The sequence below is a fragment of the Akebia trifoliata genome, chromosome 3 (genome assembly GCF_017979445.1).
Source record: "Akebia trifoliata isolate Shusen 1 chromosome 3, ASM1797944v1, whole genome shotgun sequence".
NCBI lineage: Eukaryota > Viridiplantae > Streptophyta > Magnoliopsida > Ranunculales > Lardizabalaceae > Akebia > Akebia trifoliata.
The window spans coordinates 55,636,011-55,647,392 of NC_141377.1; the positions used below are offsets into that span (position 1 = coordinate 55,636,011).

Consider the following 11,382-nt stretch of genomic DNA (forward strand, 5'->3'; position numbering starts at 1 on the left):
TTCAAAGTTCATAGAATTTTGTCCACTACAACTCTGAAGCATCAGATCATGTTTTTGGATGCCACAAGTTGAGTCCAAGGATTTTTAATAAGGGTGAAATCCTTACTAACTTAGTAAGGCTTGTTGACTATCAAATAATCTATAATTTAGGGTGATTTAGAAGTACCCCCTCCTTGTTTTGGCGAATATTTGAGACACCCTTGTGTTTTCAAACTGGCGATATGCCCACCTTGATCCCAATATTTTTCCTTTTTTGGATGGGTTAGCTAAACTTAAGATAACAACCTCAAAATTGCTTTGCAATGTGTCAAATCAACTGAGGTGTATGGGTTCGATCTCACCATGACCCAAATCTCATGTAATAGCTAAGCTAGTTGAAAATAACCTAAATGCCTTTGTCTTAAACCTCTAATAAAAAAACCCTTGGTTTTTCTTCTCAAAATTATCCATCCTTAACTTTTGGATTATTTACTTTTCTTAGTAACCTTGATTTTCAACTTACTTCAATCTTAAAACCTAAAGATAAGATCCGATCTTTAGAGAACTAAAAAAATGATGAAAATTTGAAAAAAAAAAAAAAAATCTTGGGCTTTAGACAAAGGATTAAAAAGTAAAGTTGAAAATGATAGATTAAAGATAAGGTTGAATGATTGAGGTTGAAGATCTTGAAAATGACTAATTTGGAAAGAAAACATTTTAGGAAAACACTAAATAATGAAATTTTATGTAGAAAAAAAAAAGATTTTCCATGATGAGCAAAGGCTAGGTTGAAGATGATGGATTGAAGAAAATGCATAATACATTGAAAATAATTTACCGTAAATGTTAAAGAGCTTGACGATAGTTGCTGTTGGTTAGAAAAGCCAAAGATTTTTCAATAGAGATTGAAGTAAGAGCATATTAGTCATTTTCATTAGTATATTACTGAAAACTGAGATCAAGGTAGGCGTATCATCGGTTTGAAAACAAAGGGGTGTCCCTAATATTTGTCAAAACATGGGGGTGGGGGTGGGGGTATACTTAAATCACCATAAAATTTTTGCCCAATAATTTATAGCTTTTGATGAAAAGACAAAGTTGTACGGAAATCTTTAACTCATCCAATCAAAATAGAATCTTTCACGCGAATCGAACCACTACTGAGTTATTCCTTTGGTAAACGATGGTGACTTTCTAGGAATCTTTAATGCGTAACAAACCACGACTGAGTCTAGGGCCATTCTATTTGCACACACTTTTGGCTAATTGCACCTACTTACTTCTATGCATTCCATTTCACTCTAAATTCCAAAATGTGATAGAGGTGGGTGCAATTAGCCATATCTCTTTGTGTGGACATAAAGCGACCCTTTAGAACATGATAAAGTGACTTGCACCGACACTGTGTTCGACACCTTGGTGACGTCATGATATGCACGTCAACCCATGTCTTTTTACGTATACATGATAAGGATTCAGTACGTCAGATGTTAACGCTTACCTAATTTTGGGTCCACTGATCTATGAATGCTTTGACAAATAGAAATCAGCTTGATTGGTGAATTTGTCCCTTTTCATTTGGGTTGTCTCCTTGGTGGATTTATAAATCAAATATCAGCTTGTTTAATGTTACTTTTTCAAAATATTTTCCCTTATTTTCAAAAAATAATAATATTAAATATGTATCATTAAGATTTAACCATTAAAAATACTCTTGTCCTATAATAAATGAAATCCTAAAAAAACAAAATCATGAAAGAAAACTTTCAAATTATATTAATCAAAGTTGTTGGTTTGTTTGGATCCATTAACAACATTTATTCTTTCATTTTGGTATCTTGGTTAAATTTAAAATTTTAATTATTCAAATATTTAAATTAAAATAAGCCTAATCACGCCTCACTTCTTACCCAATCCTATCACATAAGGATCTTTTGTGTTTATTGGAGTGTTCATGTCGAATCCACACTGATTGCACGTATACAGAAAGACTATCATTGCTAGTAAGAATATTAAGAAGAATAACGACAAATACATGGTTTTTTATACATGACTGACATGATAAGGGCACAAAATCGTGTATCTTTCACCTGTGTACTCTGAAGAAAAAGGTCTATGATTATATGTCCCTGCCATATCAACCACGTACCAAAAGATTCATCATGATTCATTTAAAAAATAAGAAAATCATTATAGAGGTAAGGGAGTACAACTACCAATTGAGGGTATGAGATACACAAGACATATTTGAGTATTTTTACATTCTTCTCATCTAAAAGTTTTTGAGAAATCAGAGATATCAAATTTCATTGTGATTGTCCTAATAGCATTAATGTAGATGAGTTGTATCGATCCTCAATCGCCAGGAATATGATGGAGGGTGACTATTAGACATATTATAATAAGGTGCATAATGTTACACCAAATCTATTGGATATTTTTTTCTATATTGGCCCCTGGGGTTAACTGTAATTCTTTGAAAATCAAAAGAATAAATCCGATTTCAATATTGTGCACAGTCCATGTGCCCAACCCGCTTATACCAATCCGAATCCTAATGGATTGATCTCTAATTAACAACCCCAGATCATGTTTGGATTGGACTTGGATTTGCCAAAACTTTATCTAGCAAATCCAAGTTGCGACCAGCCACATGCACCAAAATAGCTATCATACATTCGAAATGAACAAACGATTAGGGCTGCAACTTGGGCGGGTTGGAGGACAAACACAGGCTCAAGTAGCAGATAGGAGCTCAACTAAACCGACCATCGGGCCTAAGCTCACTAACACAAGCTCAATCCGAGTTTGATATTATAAAATCAGATTGAGTTCGGATAAGCCCAAGATAACTACCCTTAGTAAGATTTCTAAGTTAGAATTCATAAAGTCATTAACACAATAAAGTAAGGGAATTTCTGAAATAAAATTGCAACAGATAGGTCAGCCCCGATAAAAGTAAATATCTCACGAAAGAAAAAGAAACATTAACTTACTCCTTAATTCTTTGAATTGATGTAAGGTCTAACACATAAAATTTAAAATAAGACAGATAACATTAATGTTGAGTTGAGAGGTGCAAATTAATAGATGATCTCTACTTGGGAATTATACACTAGGACCTTAGGATGAGTTAGTAGGAAAGGGGTTACAAACAACTAAAAGGTGAACGAAACATAGCAAGTGATAACAGGAATAATGGGAGCAATAACTTTTAAATGGAGGACATTGTCTTCTCCTCTGGGCAAGATAACAATTATAGACCCTAAATAAGTAGACATCATTGAAAATAGTAAGCATGGTACATAGAACTGGAAAGGTAACCCAAGGGTGAGGACTGCAATTATATAAACAGATATAAAAAAAACCCCATAGAGTTTAAATATATGAAGGTAGTGTATAAGTATGAGTCGAGAATTACTTGCCCGGCAAAGTGGTGTCGTTCTTTAATGGGGTTGGTGCTATTGTTAATAATTGTTGGTGGTTTAGTATCTTGCCAAACACCACCTGGAGGTAGAGTGCAGCTTGATATGTCACTGTTGCAATCAGTACGAAAACCACCAGTAATGCATTGCGAACATCGATTGGAAGTTTTCTTACTGCCACTGAACTCTCGGTTAGGATTTTCTGGTATTTGTACATAGCAATTGATATTGGAGAGGTATGACGGCATTGCTTATGAAGCATCTGTTCAATTTGCCTAGTGTTGTCCAATTCACTTGTGATACAAGTTGCTGCTGTGATATGGTTAAAGCTGTTAACCCACTCGCATTCTCCCTGTGCATGCTCAATGGGAAAAAATTATTATTGATGTTTACCAAATCTGCCACGACCTGCAATTAATTCAGAATTTTATATATGGGTAGCGTTCGGCAAACAATCTTAGGGGGAGAAAGTTGGGAGAAAAAATTTGTCCTGTATGACTTAAGAATTCCGGATTGAATTGGAGAGGAAATCATCCTCCCAAAAAATCAGCCTAATTTGAAATTTTTAAGTCATACAGGACAAATTGTCTCCAACGTTGTTCCCCTATGATTGTCTGCGGAACGCTCCCCTTTATATATATATTTTTAGAGCGTTCAAAGGATATAAGTAAAAACATATGTAAAAACAATTATTTTTTAAAACATGGGTTAAAAGTTTAGGATTGAGTTGATTTTTTGTGAGGATGATTTCTATGAAAGAAAATCAATAATAATATTAAAAATACATTTGTAAAAATATATTTCAAACTTAAGGGTAAATTTAATTTGAAAATTTGAATTTCAAACATAAATAATGGTAAGCAAATAGTACCTATTACTTGCAAAATAACAGTCACTACTTAGTTTGAAATTTGTTATTTACTAGAATAAAAATTGGTTAAATAGTATGGTATTTAATGTCCAAGCGATCGGAAAATAGATCATGGGCCAGGGTTATAAATCTCAAAAATCATGGTGAGACAAATACAACAGTGTTGGTATATCTAAGTAATCCCATTTTGATGATTGAAATGATATATGTTGAAGAAATATATTTTATTGATGATTAGATATCATTACAACTTCACAAACTAACCTTCAAAACATATTTCCAAACCTCTACCTCAAGCTTCAATACATTATAACTTGCCATTATTAATGAAATACACTGAGTATGATTCAATGTATCTTATGTATCATATTATATGTACATCATAAACTATACTAATAACGATACCTAGAGATAATAAACCATAAAGCTGCCTAGGAAAGGTTGGCTCTGCGAAGCATCTTTCGAATTTCCCAAGTGTCCAATTCCCTTGGAAGTTGTTGTAATATGTCTAGAGCAGTCAGCCCACTTGCATTCTTCGCATTTATGTCCAATGGGAAAGAACTGTTATTGATCTTAACTAACGTTTCCACAACCTGCAAAGATTTCAGCATACAAAACCATACATACCACCATTAATGGCTTGAGTATGTGGGTACATTCAAGGGCCAACAATTTAAATTGATTATTAAAAGTACATATTTATCTCCCTCGTGTGAAAAAAAAAATAGTAAAAAAAGATAATCACACACGAACACAAGGATTTACTTGATTCAGAAATGTACCTACATCCACAGACCAAATCGAAATCTAATCATTATATTCTTCAAAGTTATAGTTCAAGAGATCTCTAGCAAACTAGAACAGAAACAACGTTTCTTCCTTCCCCCCCCTCCCAAAAAAAAAAAAAAAAAAAACAAAAAAAACAAAAAACATTGATTGACTTTACCCAAAATTAAAGAATATATATACCTAGATAAAATTATCCTGGCCGCTGCCCACAAACCCTGTATGGACCCAATCGAGAAAGTCCCTTTAGATTTTGTCTCTTGAAGACCAAGCCCAAGCCCAAGCCCAAACAATAATACTAGAATTTAAACCAGCTCCTCTCTCTACTTTGTTTAGGGTTTAGCTTCCTATCCCAAGAAAACTGTTTTGACTTTAAAATAAAGTTTTAGCGTGCACTGGACTTTTGAATTCTCACAAAAGTCATGATCCAAAAACATCCCCAAAGTGGAAGCTAATTAAACCCATTTTTAGATCTTTGGCTTTTGTGAGAATTCCAAGAAATAAAATTAGATTTTTTTTTATTAAAATGCCCATCTATATAACAAAATACAATTTTTGTGGGAGAACAAACTTCTATCCAAGTAGGATAAATAGTCCATCACACTATAATTTTTGTGAAACTCACTTTATTATCTTATTTTTTCACTCCTTTAATTTTATTATGTTTTCTTTTTATTCCTCAACTCACTTTATTGTTTTTCATATTTCATCTTTAACCTCAAATTTTTTTAATAATACCTCTTAACTTTATTTTTTTCCACTTTTAATCCCAAAGAAGATGCCGTGTATTACATGTTAGGACTAAATATTCAAAATATTTTAAGCAAATAACTAAAATTCTCGGAAAGTAATTTTTCTCTAAACACCATACAACTTCAAGACCCCAAGCACTTCCATGAAAACTGTAACCAACCAAATACGTAATTGTGAATCTTGTAAGTGCGATATAAAGAGAAATAAGTCCACAATTGAGAATTTCTAAGGTAGATGAGAACTTATATATTTGGTAGACGCATGGTGGTTAGGAAATAATTATCGCTCATATAAAGGTGATCTCCAATTTCCGAATATACCCACCTTAGGTGTTGTGAAATTGATCGATTATATAAAATTCCGTATTGACTTCTTCATAAATAAATAAAAAATAAATAAAAAATCTCTAGCAGTTATTATGAATTATGATTTTAAACTTTAAAGCCCAAGCCTATAAGGTCTGGTTGAACCCATTCTCTTATATAATTATGGTGCAAAATTAAAAATAAAAACTTGCCTGATCTTGATTTGTGGATGTGGCCAGGTGCAAGATAGTATTTCCTTCTTCGTCCTTCAACTTCAATAAGGCCATCTTATTGAACTCTTCTATCCATCCCAATATAACATTAAAGGCTTCCAACTGTTTGTTTTTCACAGCCAGATGAAGAGCTGTTTCATCACCAACTGTTAATTCTCCAAGTAGACCTAAGTTTTCACGATTTGATGAAAATAATTCATCAATAACATGAACTTTTCCTGCAATAGCAGCACAATGAAGAGGATTTCTCGACTCTCTACCTTTAAGAAAACAAAGTTCTCTATCAAAATCTATGAGTTTTCTTACCATTATAACATTCCCTTTAGTTGAAGCCAAGTGAATTGGACTAAACCCATCTTGGTTTAGTTTTCTACTAAATGAAGGCATCAACCTTAAAATCTCCATGGCAAATCGGGTGTTTCCGAACAATACAGCTATGTGTAGAGGAGTATGGACGAATGGAATTTTATCAACCTTTTCAAGAATAAATGGATCTTTCTTAATTAACAAATACAAAGCATCTATATCTCCTGCTTCAGCTGCTTCTATCAGCCTCTTCTCCATAACTAATTAATTATGATGAGTTTGCGTGGTTGATTTTCTTTTACATCCACCAATGGTTTCTTCCAATCCAACCGATAAATAAATAAAGAAGAAGAGATTCTATTACCACACTAAATTTTGATAACGCCATCCCAATTCATAGTTAAATCACTTGCACATATTGAGGGTGGCGTTATCAAAAGTTGGTGTGCAATAGAAGCACTTACAAAGAATCATCATTAAGGTTTCTCTCAATAAAGCTGAAGTAAGTTTCCACCATGTTTCTAACTTTTGAATAAAGAAACTTTTTATTTTAGTATTGTTGTTTTGGATAACTTTAAACCTTTGGTTCATTTTACATACCCCACCATGGTTTGATGAATATTTGAGACACCCCCTGTATTTTCAGACTTATGACATGCCCACTATACCCTAGCTAGTCTTCTTTTTTAGACTAATGAAAATTACCTAAATGCCCTCATCTTCTACCACTACCCAAAACACATTTTTGGACTGAAAAATCTAAATAGTTGCCATTGGCACCTCCAACATTTACTTATTACACCCCAATTAAAAATAAACCAAAGAAGTTAATGATTGATAACAAGTAAATGTTGGGGTGCCAATAAAAAATCTCTTTTTTTTTTTGGTTAGTTTTTTATTTTTTAGGTTTAGGATTTTATATGAGCCTAATCATAATTTTAAACAATAATCAGAATTGTTTGAACGAGTGTTGCAATGCTTTGTAATGTAAAGATTATAATTTTAGCCAAATCTTTGTAATGTTTGAAGAGTGTGTTTTAATCTTTAATTGAGGTGTCATAAATAATTTAAGAAAGTGGGGTGTAATAAGTAAAAGTTGGAGTGCGAATGGCAACTCTCGAAATATATCATCATATCCCCTTTGAACCACTATGGTAAAATATTTTTAAATGATCCAACCTAACCTTCATTCCATCGTTTTCAACTTAACTTAATAGTAGAAAACCCTTGATATTTTCATCCAAAATTTTATTATTTTTGAAAATCAACTTATTCTTAAGATTGGAAAGTTCAACAAAATTCATTTTAAAGTTGAAAATGAGTGTAAAATTCTATCCAAGAGGTTTTTGGAAAAACAAACATCAAGGATTATTGGGTGTTTAAAAGGATATATAACCAGCTTGAAAGCAATGGTATATCAAATAGAAAAACATTTTCCTTACAACTTAGTGCGATTTTAAGCCTTACTAGGGTTGTTTTGCTCAAATGGATTACTGCATTAGCAACCCAACATTGCAACCCTCTAGATTTCATGGAAAATCCCATATTCAATATATATTTTGAGCTTGATCGTAGGTTTTGAAAATGGATGGCTATCAAACTTCCAACTAATCCCTAAACTTAAAATTAAAATTCAACGGTGAAATATATATATATATGGGTGGTGTTTGACAGTCAACATTAGAGAGCCAACATGTTTGTCCTGTGTGGCTAAAAAATTTCAGATTGAACTGATTTTTTGTGAGGATGATCTCTATGGTGAGGAGATCATCCTCACCAAACACCAGTCTATTCTGAAATTTCTAAGTTCATCAAAACTGATTTACAAATTTTCGATAAAAATTCGATAGTTCACAATTTTAAATTAATTTTTATGGACTTAGAAGTTTCAGATTCAGTTGATTTTTGGTGAGGATGATCTCCTCACCATAGAGATCATTTTCGCCAAAAATCAGCTCAATCCAAAACTTTTAAGCCACATAAGAGAAACGTGTTGGCTCCATAATGTTGGCTGCCGAACCTGACCCTATATATATATTGGAATTTTTTTTTCTTCAAGTTCATAAAATTTTGTTCACTACAACTTTGAAGCATAGATCATGTTTTTGGATGCCACAAGTTGAACCCAAGGACCCTTAATAAGGGTGAAATCCTTACTAACTTATTAAGGCTTGTCAACTATCAAATAATTTAAAATTTAGGGTGATTTAGAAGTACCCCCTCCTTGTTTTGGTGAATATTTGAGATACCCTTGTGTTTTCAAGTTGGCGATATGCCCACCTTTACCCTAATATTTTTCCTTTTTTGGATGGATTAGCTAAACTTAAAGTAGCAACTTCAAAATTGATTTGCAATGTGTCAAACCAACTGAGTTATGAGTTCCAGCCCACCCTGACAAAAATCTTGTGTAACAGCTAAGCTAGTTGAAAATAACCTAAATGCCTTTTTATTAAACCTCTAACAAAAAAATCCTTGATTTTTCTTCTCAAAATCATCCTTTCTCAACCTTTTGATTATTTACTTTTCTTATATTTAACCTTAATTTTTTACTTACTTCAATCTTAAAACTTGAAGGCAAGATCTGATTTTTAAAGAACTTAAAAAATGATGAAAATTTGGATTAAAAAACACCTTGGGTTTTAGACAAAGGATTGAAAAGTAAGGTTAAAAATGATGGATTGAAGATAAGGTTAAATGATTAAAAATAATTTACTATTGAAGTTGAAGATCTTGAAAATGATTAATTTGGGAAGAAAACATTTTAGAAAAATACTAAATAATGAAATTTTATGTAGAAAAAATATAGGATTTTCCATGATGAGTAGAGGCTAGGTTGAAGATGATGGATTGAAGAAAATGCATAATACATTGAAAATAATTTATCGTAAATGTTAAAGAGCTTGACGATGGTTGCTTTAGGTTAGAAAAGCCAAAGATTTTTTACTAGAGATTGAAGCAAGAGCATTTTAGTCATTTTCATTAATCTATTACTGAAGACTGAGATCAAGGTAGGCATATATCATCAGTTTGAAAATAAAGGGGTGTCCCTTATATTTGTCAAAACATGAGGGGTATGTTTAAATCACTCTAAAAATTGTGTCCAATAATTTATAGCTTTTGATAAAAAGACAAAGTTGTACGGAAATCTTTAACCCATCCAATCAAAATAGAATCTTTCACCACCACTGAGTTTTTCCTTTTGGAAAACGATGGTGACTTCCTACGAATCTTTAATGCGTATCAGACAACGACTGAGTCTAGGCCGCTCTATTTGCACACACCTTTAGGCTAATTGCACCCACTTACTTCTAAATATTCCATTCCACTCCAAATTCCAAAACGTGCTTGAGGTGGGTGCAATTAACCATCTCTTTGTGTGCACATAGAGCGACTTTTAGAACATGATACAGTGGCTTTCACCGACACTGCGTTCGACACTTCGGTGACGTCACGATATGCACGTAGGGGTGTCAATGGATAGCCGAAATCCGAATCCGAATTCGAAAAATCGGATATTATCCGAAATTTTCGGATATCGGATTCGAATTCGGATGCCATTTTTACATTCGAATGAGTTTCAGATACGAATTCGGATATTGCGATATCCGATTCGATAATATCCGCTCCGAAAATAATACATATATTATGTATTTCTGTTTTATAACAAAACTTTATATCTACAAATATATGGTGTTATATATTCGTGTCATATAACAAAACCTGTTTTCACATCTTTATCTTCTCAAACGAACCCACCTTCAACCCAAACAACAGAGGACGTTAATGGTGGGTTTCCGTTTCGATCGAACTCCGTGACTACGGTTTTTTCGGGTCGGCGAGCATTAGGTATTCTCTCTCTCTCTCTCTCTCTCTCTCTCTCTCTCTCTCTCTCTCCGATCTAATCAATCGGCGTGATGGGTTTCACTTCAAATATGCGAACTCCGACATGACTACTCCGGTCGGCGAGCATCCAGGTATATATTCTCTCTCTCTCTCTCTCTCTCTCTCTCTCTCTCTCTCTCTACGATTTGAACCCGCCGGAGTTTTCAGATGAAATCTGTGGATTTCGACTATACAAACTCCGATCGGATCGAATATTATCGGATATCCGATATATTTTTCGAATTCGAATTCGAATGTTTGTTAGGGATATCCGATCGGATTCGAATTCGAATTCGGATAGTATTTTTTTTTTCGGATTCGAATTCGGATATAGCAGTATCCGATCGGATAGCTATCCGTTGACAGCCCTATATGCACGTCAAACCATGTCTTTTTACTCGTATAGATGATAAGGATTCAGTACGTCAGATGTTAACGTTTACGTAATTCCTTCGTCTTTTGGACTCTTTGGGCCCACTGATCTATGAATGCTTTGAAAAATGGAAATCAGCTTGATTGGTGAATTGTTCCCTTTGGTTGTCTCCTTAGTGGGTTCAGATATCAAATATCAGCTTGTTTAGTGTTACTTTTTCAAAATATTTTCCCTTGTTTTCATAAAAATAATAATATTAAATATGTATCATTAAGATTTAACCATTAAAAAAATACTCTTTTCCTATAAATGAAATCACCAAAGAAAACTTCCAAATTAAATTCATCAAAGTGGTTGGTTTGTTTGGATTCATTAAGAACATTTATTCTTTCATTTGGTATCTTGTTTAATTTATAATTTTAATTATTCAAAATATTTAAGTTGAAATCAGCCTAATCATGCACCGCCC

The 11,382-nt window shown here is 33.1% G+C and overlaps 1 pseudogene across 1 annotated transcript; it reads right to left on the reverse strand.

Moving 5' to 3' along the window:
• Nucleotides 1-3,047: 3,047 nt before the first annotated feature.
• LOC147408138 (ankyrin repeat-containing protein BDA1-like) lies at nucleotides 3,048-6,925 on the reverse strand (annotated as a pseudogene). Its single transcript, XR_015175725.1, has 3 exons — nucleotides 6,332-6,925; nucleotides 4,710-4,868; nucleotides 3,048-3,756 (listed from the first exon to the last, which is right to left on the reverse strand). The product of XR_015175725.1 is annotated as an ankyrin repeat-containing protein BDA1-like (transcript).
• Between the last annotated feature and the right edge of the window lie 4,457 nt (nucleotides 6,926-11,382).